Source organism: Pleurodeles waltl, chromosome 2_2, assembly GCF_031143425.1.
Source record: "Pleurodeles waltl isolate 20211129_DDA chromosome 2_2, aPleWal1.hap1.20221129, whole genome shotgun sequence".
NCBI classification, from domain to species: Eukaryota; Metazoa; Chordata; class Amphibia; order Caudata; family Salamandridae; genus Pleurodeles; species Pleurodeles waltl.
This window is the reverse complement of record NC_090439.1, coordinates 565,314,329-565,331,884: the sequence shown is the minus strand read 5'-3', so window position 1 is coordinate 565,331,884 and position 17,556 is coordinate 565,314,329.

The window sequence follows — 17,556 nt, the reverse complement described above, 5'->3', positions numbered from 1 at the left end:
TGTTAGATGAAGGCACCAGAACCTGGCCTTCAGGAGGCCAAAGGTCCATTCTATAATCCTTCTGGTTCCCCCATGTGCCTCACTGTAACATTTTTCTGCGATTGTCCTGGCATTCCTCACATGGGTCAGAAGCCAAGATAGGCTGGGGTAACCAGAGTCACCTGCAAATATTGAGGGGCAACATTTAGCCACACACTATCCCATTTGGCCCACACCATACCCACACACCAGCATATACTGGGTGGGCACCAGGGCTCACCTATTAGCCACACCCTGTGCCTCTGTAGTTGGGCTATCACATTTGGAATGCTGCTATTCCTCAGGACAGCGGCATCATGCACCAACCCAGGATACTTAGCACTGACGTTGGAGGTGTACTGGTCCGCCAAGCATACCATCTGTACATCCATAGAGTGGAAACTCTTACAATTTCTGTATACCTGTTAATTCTGGCGGGGGTGGACAAATGCAATATGTGTTCCATCAATCGCCCCTATTATGTTGGGGATATGTCCCATTGCATGGAGCTCGGCCTTCACTCTGGAAAAATCTTCCACCTGGGGAAATACAATGTACCTGCACATGTGTTTAATCAGGGCAGACAACACTCTTGTCAGCACGATTGAGAACATTGGCTGTGACATTCCTGCTGCCAAGCCCACTGTCACTTGGAAAGAACCAGTTGCCAGGAAATGGAGAACAGATAGAATTTGTAGAAGAGGGGGGATCCCAGTGGGGTGACGGAAAGCAGATATCAGGTCAGGCTCCAATTGGGCACATAGCTCTGTGATTGTGCCCCTGTCCAGTCTATAGGTGAGGATAATGTGCCTGTCCTCCAGTGTTGCCAAGTCCACAGGGGTCAGTACACAGGGGTATGTCTCCATCTCCTATTTATCCGCAGCAGTAGCAATCTATGGGGCAAAAAAGTGAGGAGTCGGTCACAAACTGAACAATCGGGCTACAACAGAACATTGCATGCTGTTAATTTGTAATAGGTCAGTGTGAATTGTCCAGTATGTCCAAATTTAAACAGTGACGCACCAATTATCCAGGGTTTGCCCCTCAACCCTGAAATGGTGTCTGCCTGTCCTGTGTGGAGGAACAGGTGTGAGTGAAGTAATTCGGCTGACGTTGTGCGCAGTTGCCGGAGGCGGTCAGGAACTGCCGTGCAACTCCTCATTGGATAACATTGGGCAATATGGGTTACTGTGGCCAATGGTGACCCACGCTGGCGGTGATGGTATGCACCGCCACGGACATGACCGCCATTTTCTATCTGATTCCTCACTTGCTACCTGATCTTCAACAGGAGGGGACCTACACTGCATGTGCTGCTGTGACCTGTGTCTGGAACCTACCATGGCTTGTGTGACTGTCGAAAGGGCCTGTGCCTTCACTTCGGCGGAGTTGGAGAGACTGGTGGATGGGGTCCTACCCCAGTACGGACTGCTGTATGGGCCTACAGACCAACAGGTGAGTACACTGTGGGCACAATGCATGTGGCATGAATGCATGGAGTGGTGTGTGTGAAGGTCTAGTGTAAGGGGGTGGGTGGATGTCCTCTGGGCGGCATATTGGTTGTGTGCTGGGCCATATGTGTGCAAATGGTGATTGGAAGGGGTATGGTGGGCCATAAGTGTAACAGGCAGGACTGTCTGACTAATACTATTTACCTGTGTGTATTGCCACTGCAGGTCAGCGCCATCAAAAAAAGGGTATATGGTGTGCCATCGCGAAGGACGTGCAGACCCTGTGGGTCTATGGCAGGCGGAGCACCCACTGTCGGAAACAGTGGGAGGACCTGAGACGCTGGGCATGGAAGACGGCGGAGACCCAGCTGGGGATGGCCGCCCTATGAGGAAGGGGTACCCATCGAACCCTGACCTCCCCGATGGCCCGCATACTGGCGGTGGCCTATCCAGAGTGGATGGGCGCTTGAGGGCATCACAGCAGCCACAAGGGGGTGAGTACACTGCCCATCATTACTACTAATGCCTGGTGGGGTGGTATCCGGGTGGTGGATGTGTGTCAGTGGGTGCACCTAGGTCAGGCCTGACATTGCAGCGTAGGTCCCCTGGTGGCTAGCGTTTTCAAGGGATCGTCCTGCTACCTAGCTCGTAGGCATACACTACTGGTCAGGGCTCCGTGGGTCCCAGGTGTGATGGATTTGGCAGTGTGTGCCCCTCCCCATGCCTTTGTGGCTAGCAATATCACTGGTAGTGCAATGCATAGTGCTTAGGCCTTTTTCCTGTATGTGAGGGTGCTGTGTACGCCAACAGTGGTGTTGGGTCAGCCTCTGACCAAGTGTATCCTTTGTCTCTGCCCCCCCTTCTTCTTTTGTTACTCTGTCCTTATGTGCATTAGCATCATCTGGTGGAGGAGCAGAGGCACCAGTGATGGAAGGAGATGCATTCCACAGGACCCAGGAGGCAGAGTCCACCAACGCTGAGGGCACCAGTGGGAGAAGGGCGAGGGGAGCACCACATCGGAGACTTGAGGGCACAGTTCTGAAACAGATACCTCCTCCGATGGAAGCTCCCTGGTGGTAGCGGACACCTCTGTGACTACCTCAGCTACAGGTACAGCCGCCACCCCTGTACCAGCACCACCCTCTCAGCAGCCCCTCATCAAGTTGCCCATGCCCGCTCACCCAGGAGGGTGGACATTTCCTTCACCCCAAGCACCTCAAGCCTTGCCCCAGTGAGCCCTGCTGCCCTGATTGAGGAGGATATTGACCCGCTGAGACCCATCTCTGTAGATGCAGTGGCACCCGTCGCGATTTTCACTGTCTGCTAAGCAGACAGTGAAAATCTTTGTGGGGCCCTGTTAGGGGGCCCCTGCACTGCCCATGCCAGTGGCATGGGCAGTGCAGGGGCCCCCAGGGGCCCCACGACACCCGTTCCCGCCATCCTGGTTCTGGCGGTGAAAACCGCGAGAAACAGGGTGGCGGGAAGGGGGTCGGAATCCCCATGGCGGCGCTGCAAGCAGCACCACCATGGAGGATTCCCTGGGCCAGGGGAAAACCGGCGGGAAACCGCCGGTTCCCCTTTTCTGACCGCGGCAGAATAGCCCTGGAAGCACCGCCAGCCTGTTGGCGGTGCTTCCGCGGTCCCCGGCCCTGGCGGTCATGGACCGCCAGGGTCGGAATGACCCCCAGAGTGTCTTAGCAGTTGGTGATCTGTTCATTGACTCCTATGTGGGCAGCTATGTAGCTTTACATGGTTCATGTTGCCTCGCAGTTAGTAGTTCATTATTGAGTCAACAGACAGCTACACAACAGATCTGGACATCACATTTGGAGTAACCATTCTACCTGGGCATATATGTGTACACCAAGTACATCACACTGCATATATGTGAGATCCCCCCAGGTGAGTAGATTTCAATAGGTAATGGGAGGTAGAAGGGGCAGTTTAGCAGAGGACACAATTGTAGCTGTGTGTTAGTGGTAATGTACTGACAGATGTCCATAGCATTGCTATCATTGCCATAGATTGTACAATTGTGGAGCATTTAGGTGGGTTTACTCCATTGTTTAGTTGACATGCAAGGTAATTGCCATTGTGGTACACTGTTCTGGTTTTCATAATGGTGGAACAGTGCCTGCTGGTAGTTGTAGTGCTGTCAGTCCCTGTACTACCAATGCCATGCATAGATTCTGTGCCCTCAGGTGAGTTACGTTCACAGGTGAGGGACCAGACAGGGGTATTCTGACAGTTAGTCATAGGGGTGGTGAGTGGGTTGGCTGTTAAGATGTGAAAAGGTGATAAGTGATCATGCTGGACAAAATATTTTGGGGCAATACTTTGTTGTTGTGACTTACCTGCCTCCACTCCCCCAGGTATTCCTGTGAAGCCCTCAGGATGCAGGATGGCCTAGACCTTCTCCTCCCATGAAGTAAACAGTGGGGGTCTAGGTCAGGGGCCATCGCTAGTCTTGATGACTACCAGCTGGTGGCAGGCAGCCATGGAAAGGACCTTCCCCCTGAGATCATTCCACCTCTTCCTGATATCCTCCCTTGTGCGTGGATAGATGCCTACAGAATTCACCCTGTCAACTGTTCCTTGCCACATTTCCATGTTCCTAGCAATACCAGTTTGCTGGACTTGGGCTCCACATAAATGTGGCTCTACTCTGATAATTTCCTCCACCGTGACCCTTAACTCATCGTCAGTGAAACAGGGATGTTTTTGAGGTGACATGGTGATGGTCGATGACACGGAAAAATTATGAAAACAGATGATGAGGTGTGGGTGCTGTGTTGTGAGTGGGTGATGGTTAGTGTCTGATGTGTAGAGGTACTATTATGTGTGGTGGGTGTATTGTGCAGGTGTGGGCCTAATCTATGGTACTGTATGCCTCTGTTTTCAGCTCTCCCTTCTATGTGTGGCATTTTGGTTGCAAAGGATTGTGGTGTGTTTTACAGTGCAATTTATAGGTGTGTGGATGTGTATCAGCTGTGTAGATTTAAAACTATCCAATGTAGTGTTGTGTATTACTGTGGTGACCTCCAACCAACCGCCACGTTTTGCACTGCCATTGGTTGTCCACCATAGTAGAACCACTATTGTGATTTGTGAATGGTAATAGGTTTGGTGGATGTTTGACAGGCTGGCAGTGCAGCTGGTTGGACCACCTCTTTTCTGCCCTCCAGAGTTATGGCACTCTCGATTTTTTTGGCTGGGTTTGGTGGTCCTGGCTGTGTAACTTGTAATATGGCAATCTGTATTTCTGCCAAGATGTCGGTCCTTTTCTGGCTGCCACCATGGCAGTCCGGCTGTCAGTCCGCCAAAGTAGTAATGAGCCCCTAAGGCTTATATTTATACTTCATGTGTGCGAATTTGCATATTTTTTTTACGCAAATTTGGCACAAACCCAACTCTATATTTTGACGTTAGACATGTATTTTGTTAAAATATAGAGTTTGCACCATTTTTGGGATTCGTGCACATACCTTGCATGAATGAGAGGCAAGGTAGGCGTTCCCATCTAAAAAATGGTGCTATCCCCATAGCCCATATTTATACCCCCGTGCTAAAATGATGCACGGGTGGGAGCAGGGTCTAATGATGGTCAAAAGATTACCCATTAAATCAAACTTCCACAGGAGCAGATGCTTTTTACCCAACTCCCTCCAACAAATGCGTGCTCATATTTTAACTGATTACCAGAACTGTGCATCCGCTAGGGTAAAGGGGAATGGAAATAGAAAAAGATAGACTGCCTTCAGATCCAGTTCCTGTGTTTCCCAAATGAAGATAGGATATGCAGGGGGTCATTCCGACCCTGGCGGTCATGGACCGCCAGGGCCGGGGACGGAGGAAGTACCGCCAACAGGCTGGCGGTGCTTCTGGGGCAATTCTACCACCGCGGTCAGAAAAGGGGAACCAGCGGTTTCCCGCCGGTTTTCCCCTGCCCCAGGGAATCCTCCACGGCGGCGCTGCAAGCAGCGCCGCCATGGGGATTCTGACCCCCTTCCCGCCAGCCTGTTCCTGGCTGTGTAAGCTGGCGGGAACGGGTGTCGTGGGGCCCCTGGGCGCCCCTGCATTGCCCATGCCACTGGCATGGGCACTGCAGGGGCCCCCTAATAGGGCCCCATTCAGATTTTCAGTGTCTGCAAAGCAGACACTGAAAATCGCGACGGGTGCCACTGCACCCGTCGCACACCAGCAACTCCGCCGGCTCCATTCGGAGCCGGCTTCATCGTTGCTGGGGCTTTGCCGCTGGGCGGGCGGGCGGCCTTTTGGCGGTCGCCCGCCCGCCCAGCGGGAAAGTCAGAATGACCGCTGCGGTCATTTGACCGCGGTGCGGTCTTCTGGCAGTCTCCGCCCGGCGGGCGGTGCCCGCCGCCCGCCGGGGTCGGAATGACCCCCTCAGTGAGTGTCTCTGAAAACCTGCACCTTTCTTTTTATTGGGATTTCTTTAAAGGAAGGACCTGCAGTCGGGTGATAAGAGCATAGATAAGTACATTCCTGCTGTGCATTAAACTGTTCAGCCATTCACATTCACATAGTTCTATCGTTCTCCTAACTTGGATCTTTTTAGAGAATAGCCTCTCTCTAAGGAACAATGTTAAGCTAATATCTTCTTTTCTCCAGGAGTCAGGGGTTTCCAAGGTTCTATGGAGAACATTTCAAATGTTCACAAATATACAAACTACTAATGTATTTTACAGGAAATGAAAACTCCTTCTCAAGGTTCAGTTATCTCAATCACAGCCTCTAGGAATTAGTCTGAGCACTGAGGTTTGTCTCTAAGACTGACAAGTCTGCAAAGCAAAGAGTTCTTGAATATATATGTACATATATATATTGGCAAGTTGGGAAATCATACAAAAGGATTCCTTACTGCAGTTGCTTTAATTTGTTAAGCCAAAACAAATTCTCCTCAGAAAGCCAATAGCCAGTTGTTGAAAGAAGGAACAAATTCAGCTTCTTCAAAAGGGAAAAAGTAGCTGACTGTAAAAAGAAAAATAATTAATTATTCAAAACTGGAAGAATTCTCTATGAAATGAAGTGCCTCAGGAACAGTGCTCATTCTTTTCAGGATGAGCATTGAAGTGCAGGACTCTGAGAGAGAAATAGCTGGAGGGAAACTTCAGCATGAGACTAAGGTAGAAACACTAGAGTGCTGACCTCACAAGGATTTGCAGCCACCATCTTGAGTGGCAGTTAAACCTGAAGAAGCTAGTTCTAAGAACAGCCTCCGCAAGAGCCACCGGGAATGAGGACACCACTGCATCCAACCGAGTACAAGGAAAAGGGGAATCGTTTTTGCTGAGGGAAGAACTTAACAATGCTGGCAATAGTTTTTCTGACACAAAGCTTGCTTTGCACCATTATTTAATGCCTGGGTCAGACCAGGCGTTAGGGGACCTGCGGACCCATTTCCATGGTCAAATGCCATGGAATGGGTCCACAGGTGCCTTTCCCAAGCCCGTGGAACATCCCCACCCACACCAGAGGGACACCAGAGGATGGAGGACCCCAACAACGGTGAGTAGGGTAAGTAAAGGTAAGTATATTTTAGATGTTTTTAAGTGCCATCAGGGGCCCTAATTTAGGGCCCCCTGCATGGCACAGGGTGCAATGGCCATGCCCAGGGCACACTTGCACCCTGTGCTGGCTATTGGGGTGGTGGGCATGACTTCTGCCTTTCCTAAGACATGTTTTTGGTGTTTGTGCAGCAGGAAATGGCTCTGGTCTGGTTAGAGGCATTTTTTACCTCTAACCAGGCTAGCATCATTTTTTGACGCACAACCCCCTCTGTCCCTACTGCTACCCCAACCCGGCTAGCATATTTTTTTTAAACGCTAGCCCAGGTTTAGTGCCGGCTTGCACCATTCCTTTAACCCCTTCGCTGCCTGGCCTTTTCCTCCTCAGGTGCCAGGCCTTTTTTTGGCTATTTGGGGCAGGGCGCACTTAGGCCCTCATAACTTTTTGCCCACATAAGCTACCCATGCCAAATTTTCGTCCTTTTTTTCCAACACCCTAGGGATTCTAGAGGTACCCAGATTTTGTGGGTTCCCCTGAAGAAGGCCAAGAAAATAGCCAAAATACAGTGATTTTTTTTAAATGGGAAAAAGGGGCTTCAGAAGAAGGCTTGTGTTTTTTTCCCTGAAAATGGCATCAACAAAGGGTTTGCGGTGCTAAAATCACCAGCTTTCAGGAACAGGCAGACTTCAATCAGAAAACCACATTTTTCACAACAGTTTTGGCATTTTACTGGGACATACCCATTTTTATGATTTTTTGTGCTTTCAGCCTCCTTCCAGTCAGTGACAGAAATGGGTGTGAAACCAATGCTGGATCCCAGAAACCCAAACAATGCTGAAAAGTAGACACAATTATGAATTCAGCAATGGGTAATTTGTGTATATCCTACAAGGGTTTCCTACAGAAATAAAAAAATGTTGAAATTGAGGTGAAAAAAACTTCAATTTTTCTCAAACTTTTGCTCTGTAACTTTTTACTGCGATGTCAGATTTTTTAAAGCAATATACCGTTATGTCTGCTGGACTCTTCTGGTTGCGGGGATATATAGGGCTTGTAGGTTAATCAAGAACCCTAGGTACCCAGAGCCAATAAATGAGCTGCACCTAGCAAAGGGTTTTCATTCTTTACCGGGTATACAGAAATTCATTTGCTGAAATGTAAAGAGTGAAAAATAGGTATCAAGAAAACCTTTGTATTTTCAAATTGGGCACAAGATAAGGTGTTGAGGAGTGGTGGTTATTTGCACATCTCTGAATTCCGGAGTGCCCATACTAGCATGTGAATTACAGGGCATTTCTCAAATAGATGTCTTTTTTACACACTCTCTTATATTTGGAAGAAAAAAATGTAGAGAAAGACAACTGACAATAACACTTGTTTTGCTATTCTATGTTCCCCCACGTCTCCCGATAAAAATGATACCTCATTTGTGTGGGTAGACCTTACGCCTACAACAGGAAATGCCCCAAAACACAACGTGGACACATCACATTTTTCCACAGAAAACAGAGGTGTTTTTTGCAAAGTGCCTACCTGTGGAGTTTGGCCTCTAGCTCAGCCGCCACCTAGGGAAACCTACCAAACCTGTGCATTTATGAAAACTAGAGACCTAGGGGAATCCAAGATGGAGTGACTTGTGGGGCTCTCACCAGGTTCTGTTACCCAGAATAATTTGCAAACCTCTAAATTTGGCTACAAAAAACACTTTTTCCTCACATTTCGGTGACAGAAAGTTCTGGAATCTGAGAGGAGCCACAAATTTCCTTCCACACAATGTTCCCCCAAATTTCCTGATAAAAATGATACCTCACTTGTGTGGGTAGGCCTAGTGCTCGCGACAGAAAATGCCCCAAAACACAACATGGACACATCACATTTTTCCACAGAAAACAGGTGTTTTTTGCAAAGTGCCTACCTGTGGATTTTGGCCTCTAGCTCATCCACTACCTAGGGAATCTCCCAGACCTGTGCATTTTTGAAAACTAGAGACCTAGGGGAATGCAAGATGGGGTGACTTGTGGGGCTCTCACCAGGTTCTGTTACCCAGAATCCTTTGCAAACCTCTAAATTTGGCTACAAAAAAACACTTTTTTCCTCAAATATCGGTGACAGAAAGTTCTGGAATCTGAGAGGAGCCACTAATTACATCACACTCAGTGTTCCCCCAAGTCCCCTGATAAAAATTATACTTCACTTGTGTGGGTAGGCCGAGTGCCCGCGACAGGAAATGCCCCAAAACACAACATGGACACATAACATTTTTCACAGAAAACAGGTGTTTTTTGCAAAGTGCCTACCTGTGGATTTTGGCCTCTAGCACAGCCGGCACCTAGGGAAACCTACCAAACCTGTGCATTTTTGAAAACTAGAGACCTAGGGGAATCCAAGATAGGGTGACTTGTGGGGCTCTCGCCAGGTTCTGTTACCCAGAATCCTTTGCAAACCTCTAAATTTGGCTAAAAAAACCCTTTTTCCTCACATTTCGGTGGAACCTGAGAGGAGCCACAAATTTCCTTCCACCCAGCATACCCCTAAGTCTCCCAATCCAAATGGTACCTCACTTGAGTGGGTAGGCCTAGCGCCCGCGAAACAAAATGCCCCAAAACACAGCGTGGACACATCACATTCTCCTAAAGAAAACAGACCTGTTCTTTACTAAGTGCCTAGCTGTGGATTTTGGCCTCTAGCTCAGCCAGCACCTCAGGAAACCTACTAAACCTGCCCATTTTTGAAAACTAGAGACCTAGGGGAATCCAAGATGGGGTGAATTGTGGGGCTCTCACCAGGTTCTGTTATCCAGAATCCTTTGCAAACCTGAAAATGTGGCCAAAAAAACAAATTTTCCTCGCATTTTGGTGACAGAGAGTTCTGGAATCTGAGAGGAGCCACAAATTTCTTTCCATCCAGCATTCCCCCAAGTCTCCCGATACAAATTGAACCCAACCTGTGTGGGTAGGCCTAGCGCCCGCAACAGGAAATGCCCCAAAACACAACATGGACACATCACGTTTTCCCCCAAAAAAACAGAGCTGTTTTTTAGGAAAGTGCCTCGCTGTTGATTTTGGCCTCTAGCTCAGCCAGCACCTCACGAAACCTACTAAACCTGCACATTTTTTTAAACTAGACACCTAGGGAAATCCAATATGGGGTGACTTGTGGGGCTTCCACCAGGTTCTATTATCCAGAATCCTTTGCAAACCTGAAAACTTGGCCAAAAAAACAAGTTTTCTTCACATTTTGGTGACAGAAAATTCTGGAATCTGAGAGGAGCCACAAATGTCCTTCCACCCAGCTTTCCCACCAGTCTCCCGATAAAAATGGTACCTCACTTGTGTGGGTAGGCCTAGCGCCCGTGAAACAAAATGCCCCAAAACACAACATGGACACATCACATTCTCCCAAAGAAAAAAGACCTGTTTTCTGCAAAGTGCCTCGCTGTGGATTTTTGCCTCAAGCTCAGCCAATACCTAGGGAAACCTACCAAACCTGTGCATTTTTTAAAAGTAGACAGGTAGGGGAATCCAAGATGGGGTGACTTGTGGGGCTCTCACCAGGTTCTGTTACCCAGAATCCTTTGCAAACCTCACAATTTGGCCCAAAAAATACTTTTTCCTCACATTTTGGTGACAGAAAGTTCTGGAATCTGAGACGACCCACAAAATTCCTTCCACCCAGCTTTCCGCCAAGTCTCCCTATAAAAATGGTACCTCACTTGTATGGGCAGGCCAAACGCCCGTGACAGGAAATGCCCCAGATCACAACATGGACACATCACATTTTCCCAAAGAAAACAGAGCTGTTTTTTGGAAAGTGCCTAGCTGTGGATTTTGGCCTCTAGCTCAGCCGACACCTAAATAAACCTTCCAAACCTGCGCATTTTTTAAAACTAGACACCTAGGGGAATCCAAGATGGGGTGACTTGTGGGGCTCTCAGCAGGTTCTGTTACCCAGAATCCTTTGCAAACCTCACAATTTGGCAAAAAAAAACACTTTTTCCTCACATTTTGGTGACAGAAAATTCTGGAATCTGAGAGGAGCCACAAATTTCCTTCCACCCATCTTTCCCCCCAGTCTCCCGATAAAAATGGTACCTTACTTGTGTGGGTAGGCCTAGTGCCCGCAAAAGGAAATGCCCCAAAACTCTATCTGGACACATAAAAAATTACCAAATACAAAACTACCTGTTTTTGCGGGGGCACCTGCGTTTTTGGTGCTAGGCTCAGCAGCCATCTAGGGAAACCTAACAAACCCAGAAATTTCTGAAAACTAGACACCGAAGGGAGTCCTGGGAGGTGTGATTTGCGTGGATCCATGAATGTTTTCTTACACAGAATCCTCAGCAAACCTTAAATTCAGCTAAAAAAACAGCATTTTCCCACATTTCTGTGTGGGAACACCGCACGGGACAAATTTCCTACCACCCAATGTTCCCCTGCGTCTCCCGGTAAAAATAATACCTCACTTGTGTAGGTGGGCCAAGTGCCCGTGATAGGGAAGAGCCAAAAACATGTCGAAATTGAGGGGGAACCAAAGCGCGTCCAAAAGGGCAGGTTGAAAAAAAAAAAATTAGGCTGACAAGTGCAGTAGAATGTTTAGGGCAGGTTGAAAAAAAAAATTTTTAGGCTGACAAGTGCAGTAGAATGTTTATCGGTGTAGATGAGACAATGCTGGGTGGTAGTCATTTTGTGGATTCCTGCAGATTCTGGAAGGTTCTGTGACAAAAATGTGGGCCAAATGTGTGATTTCCAGCAAAGTTGGAGGTTTGCAGGGCATTGTGGGTAAGAAAATGGTGCAGGTGCATGTGAAGCATGTGAAGCACACCACCCTGGAATCACCCAGATGTTTAGTTTTCAGATGTGTCTAGGTCTTGTGGATTTTTCCACATGGCAGCATCCCAAAGTCCAAAAAGTGCAGCCCTCACCATTCCAAGTGGGACGATTTTGAGAGTTAATCAAGCTCTCATGGCCAAAATGTAAAACCAAAACCCCAAATAATCAAATGTCCTCTTGCTTGCCGTGGGATAAGATGTTTTATTGTGCAGAGGGAGAGCTGAAAGACTGTTACCCACTTCAGGGGCATTACCAGGCCTATACTGGTTGGTAGTCACCAACCCACTATTTTTTATTTTTTTTATTCCCTGGCATCTAGTATGCTTTCTGCCCCCCCCACCCCGGGAAGTGGATCTGGGGTAATTGCCCCATATGCCCACCAGTGGGCAGAACAACTTTGGCCCCATTTATTTGGGGAGGGGGTATGGCCATACCTCTTAATTTGGAAAAAAATCTTCCCTGGTCTCTGGTCAGCTTTTTGGGGCAGATGGGCCTTCCAAAAAAAGGCTGATCTGCCCCCAGGAGGGGCAGATATGGCCAACAGTAATGTGCCCCCCACGGGGAGTCACTCTTGCCCAAGGGGCTGCCCCCCCAAACAAAACACACACAAACACACACACCAATCCCTGGTGCCTAAGTGGTTTCTGGCCCTCCTCCGGGGGCAGATCGGCCGAATAGAAATAGGCAGATCTGCCCCCAAGGGGAGCAGAAATGGCCTAAAATAAATCCCCCCCCCCAGGGGAGTGAACCTTGCCAAAGGGGTCGCTCCCCTTGTGTGAAATTGGTGCAAAAAAATAAATCCCTGGTGCCCAGTGGTTTCTGCCCCCCTAAGGGGCAGATCGGCCTAATAGAAATAGGCTGATATGCCCCCCAGGGGGGTAGAAATGGCCTAAAGATAACTTGCTCCCCAGGGGAGCGAACCTTGCCTAAAGGGTCGCTCCCCATATATAAAAAAAAATAAACATAAACAAATATATATCCCTGATGTCTAGGGGTTTCTGCCACCCTGGGGGCAGGTCAGCCTAATTATAATAGGCCGATCTGCCCCGGGGGGGAGGAAAGGTGTAAAATTATTTTGCTGCCCTGGGGAGTGTCCCTTGCCTAAGGGGCCAGTCCTCTTATGTTTAAACATAAATAAAAAACAAAACTCCCTGGTGTCTAGTGGTTTCTGCCCCCCTTAGGGGGCAGATTGGCCTAATAAAAATAGGCTGATCTGCCCCCAATGGGGGCAGAATTGGCCTAAAAGTAAATTTGCCACCAAGGGAGCGATCCTTGCCTACGGGATCGCTCTCCACATACATAAAACAAAAAAATAATAAAAAAAAGTTCTTTGGTGTCTAGCGGTTTCGGCCCCCCCAGGGGCAGATCAGCCTAATTATAATAGGCCTATCTGCCCCCGGGGGTGCAGAAATGGTCTAAAAATATATTGAACCCCTAGGGAATGGCCCTTGCCCAAGGTGCTGCTCCCCTTATGATATAAACAAAAACAAAAAATATTCCCTGGTGTCTAGTGGTTTCTGCCCCCCTTGGCTTAACAACAATAGGCCGATCTGCCCCAAAGGGGGGCAGAAATGGCCTAAAAGTAAAATTGCCCCCAAGGGAGCGACCTTTGCCTACGGGGTTGCTACCCACATACATAAAACAAAAAAAACAAAAAAATTATCCATGGTGTCTAGTGGTTTCTGCCCCCTCGGGGCAGATCGGCCTAATTATAATAGGCCGATAAATGGCATAAAAATAAATTGCCCACCCCTGCCATAAAAAAAAAAAAAAAAACATCCCTTGTGTCTAATGGCATTTCCGCTGCCCGATCGTATCACAATCTGGAAGCAGAAATGCTGAGAGAGACATGAAAGGAGAGGAAAGGTCTTTCCTCTCCTTTCCTGCCTCGCTCGCTCCCTCCACGTGATCGGAAGAGAAATGCTTTTGCATTTCTCCTCCGATCTGTTTGCGCAGCCTCTGATGAGGTTAGCGCGCGATTGAGCGTTGATGTCATTAGATGCAATGGAGGGGTCGGAGGCAGGAATGGAAGGTGAAGTGGTTCCCCTTCTACCCCTGCCCAGGGGAGGGGGTGCTATGCCCCCGGGGGGGAGTGCTAGCACATCCCCTATGAGCCGCTATCTGGACATAACAGTTATGTCCTGGGCACCCGAGCAGTGCTGCCCAGGACGTACCGTTACGTCCACGGCACCCGAGAGGTTAAACATGATTGAAGCTATAATTTTTTTTTCTTGTATGTTGTTATATATAATAAATGCTAAGTTGGGCTTGATTTGTGAGGATACATCAACATTATTAACATATTGTGTGAAGCCCCTTTTGGGTAGTTCGCTAATGAATTCTTAGCGTAATTACCAATTTGTGTCACAGTGATATTAATATGAGGCCCACCATGTGACTATAAATTTAATGCATCACCAGTATTTCTCATTGATGAGTTAACCATGTAAGTTTTACTTATAGTGCAACAGGGAGGATAATATCTATACATATGTATAAGCCCCATATTAATGTCAAGCTCATATAAAAGGTCTGATATATATGGAAATGCGATAGTATTTATCATACAGTATATAACAACATACAAGAAAAAAATGTTATAGCATCAATCAATTCGATGCAAAGTCATTCTTCTGAACATGACTTGGCAGAATTAATTTCTGCTACCTCCTATCCATTATCTCTGTCAATCACAGATTTTCAGAGTTTCTGTTTGGCTCTACATCCATTGCAAGTCACAGGCAGTGTCAGGGATCTTTCATTTACATTGGTCACTTACCTGTAGGCTTGCCACTCACCTGTCAGTCCACAGAGACATGAACAGTGGTCTGAAAAGTAGGAACACACTGACAGCTATGTACAAGGTAGGTCACATACAACAGAAACCATGGTGATGGTAGAGGTTATGGTTCAACATTTTCACATATATCAGACGCATACGGACAAACACATGACACTATTTGACCACCTCCCATATCCAACAGGGTATCTTGATGGGAAACCACACTTCCACCCCAGTGTACTGACAGTCTGGCCATGTTAGTTACACTCTACATACTCATGGCAATTAGTACCTGGTTTCAACCATGTCCACTTCTCATGTCTGCCTGCAATTCTCATCTGCCTCTGACACTGCCTGTGACTTGCCATGGATGTAGAGCCAAACAGAAACTCTGAAAATCTGTGATCAAAATCAATTCTGCCAATTCAAGTTCAGAAGTATGACTTTTCATGTGCATTAACAAATCAAGACACTGTAGACCACTCTGTTCTGTACACAATACCAAATTACAATCTGCAAACACAGTTTACTCATTGGCATTCTAGTTAATCAAGACCTCATAGATGATGTTAAAAAGGAGGTGACATGCTACCCATCAAATCTAGGTTACAAAGTGAAATCTCATCTTTAAGAAGATATCACATACCTTGACTCAGTTGAAGTACTGATTAATGAGATCTGTCCTGATGTCTCCAGCTTCATCTTCATCCGGCTCATCCTCACTTGGCAAATTTGCATTTTCGTCCACAGGTTCTGCTGCCTCCCCCTCATCTGGTAGGAGTGGTATCTGACGTCTCAGGGCAAGGTTGTGGAGCATGCAGCAGGCAACAATTATTTGACATACCTTGTTGGGTGAGTAGAGGAGGGCTCCTCCTGATATGGCAAAATCCTGCCTTCAGGCACCCAAAAGTCTGTTCAATGACATGCCTTGTTCTTCTGTGGACCTCACTGTAGCGGACTTCCTCTGGCGTGGTTGGGTACCTCACTGGTGTCAACAACAAAGGACAGTTTGGATAGCCAGAGTCCGCTGTAAGGAATTGGTAGAACAACACAAACATGAATAGAGGACATGAATATTTGTGAAAGCAGGAAATAAACTTTGAAAACACACATGTCAAATCTGACTTCCCAACCAGCCAGGCCGGCTCTGTGTAGAGTCATGTCATCAGCAGTGAGATATTTCACGCATGATGAAGGAATCATAGACTGATCCTCAGTACTTTGCACTGACTTGTTAAATGTACTGTTGTGCCAAACACACCACTTGGACATCGATGGTGTAGTTGTTTTTTCTGTTCCTGTATACTTGTTCATTGGCACTGGGGGGAGCCAAGGCGACATGGCTCCAACCACATGTGGAATGTGTCCCATAGCATAAAACTCTGCCTTCACATAGGCCACACATTGGGTGAGACATCCCTGTAGTTGGGCCACTGTATTCTGAACGGACCCAGTGGCCAAGAAGGTTAGCACTGACATGACTCAAATGATGGGAGGTATGCTATTGGGATTGTGAATGGCAGGCATCAGATCTGGCTTCAACTGATCACAAAGATCCATGATTGTGTGCCTTTTCAGGCGATATGTATGTATAGTTTGTCCTCCTCTATGGTGTGCAGGTCTACTAGTAGGTGGTACACTGGAGGTTGTCTTCCTCTCCACATGCCAAGGTAACTATGTGGAAACATAAAAATATTGTATGTGACATGAACAATGCACACATAATGAATATGTCCATGTACAAGTCACACATATCTGCAGTTGAGGTCAGTTACAACATCTCACATCTAAAGTACGGCACAAGTACATGGTATTGAGAAGGTAAGGTTGCTAGCTTGCTGATTCCTTAGGCCATGCATTTTGTCCACGCTACATAGGACAGGGCCTTACCTATATGGGTACAGCATACACTTTTTTTGCCTTTGTCAATTGGTACTTCCTACTTTTTTTATGCTGAAGGATCTACTTTGCCATACTTACCTTTGCTAATCTGAATTTGTTTTGACAGACATTGTAATGGATCAGCTCATTTCAGCCCGACCTCATTGTGTACAGGTGTTCTAGTTGACATTCAGATGTTGGTGGAATGGGATATGTTGTCAGTCAGTTTGCTGGACTCTAGGTGTATGTGTCATTCATGGTTACATTAGAAGTGGTTTATGTCAGTGTAACTTTAGTCCTAAGATGTTAGGTTTGACATGTCTGGACAGTGATGTAGGTATTTTGATACTGTCATGTAGAGGTTTCTACTCAGCATTGATAATGGAATAATATGTGGCCTTTATGCACATGATTAGTGTCCATTGTATTGAAGATGTTGGTATGATCCCTGTGGTTGTCCGTGGGTGCATCCTGTGTGCTAAATAGTCCCCTCTTGTTGAACATAACTTTGTTTTCTATGTGTCAATGAGTAAAATTAGTGGGACCAGAAACTTTGTCTAATCCTTTGCTGAACAAATTTGATAGATGTTTTGCTGATGTGGTACATAAATGTATGAGCCTCACAATTTGGGTATGCCAAATGTAGTGATTTCATCTGAGGTATTTGACATTGTGAATGTTATGGACAGAGTCACATGGTAGGTATGTAAAGCAACATGCTGTGTTGTATTTGTAATGTGATGAGTTTACTTTCATGGAACATGACTACTGGTGATGTAGTGGGCAGGTGTGGATTAGGGGTTGGCATGCTATTGTGATATTGTGATGTCAGTTAACACCATTTGCTAAGAATCATTTGTTGATATACAGTGATGATCTGTGTAGGGAGAGATATTTTATGATGCCAAATCATCTTGTGCATAAATAGTTAGTGTTACAGCTGAATTGATAGGATCATAATATAGTGGTCAGATGGTGGGTTTATGTTGTGGCTGAGACTGTTGTCATATAGGATTGTTGGACATGATGTAGGCTCTAAATGGTTCCTACTTGGGACTTCCTTAGATAT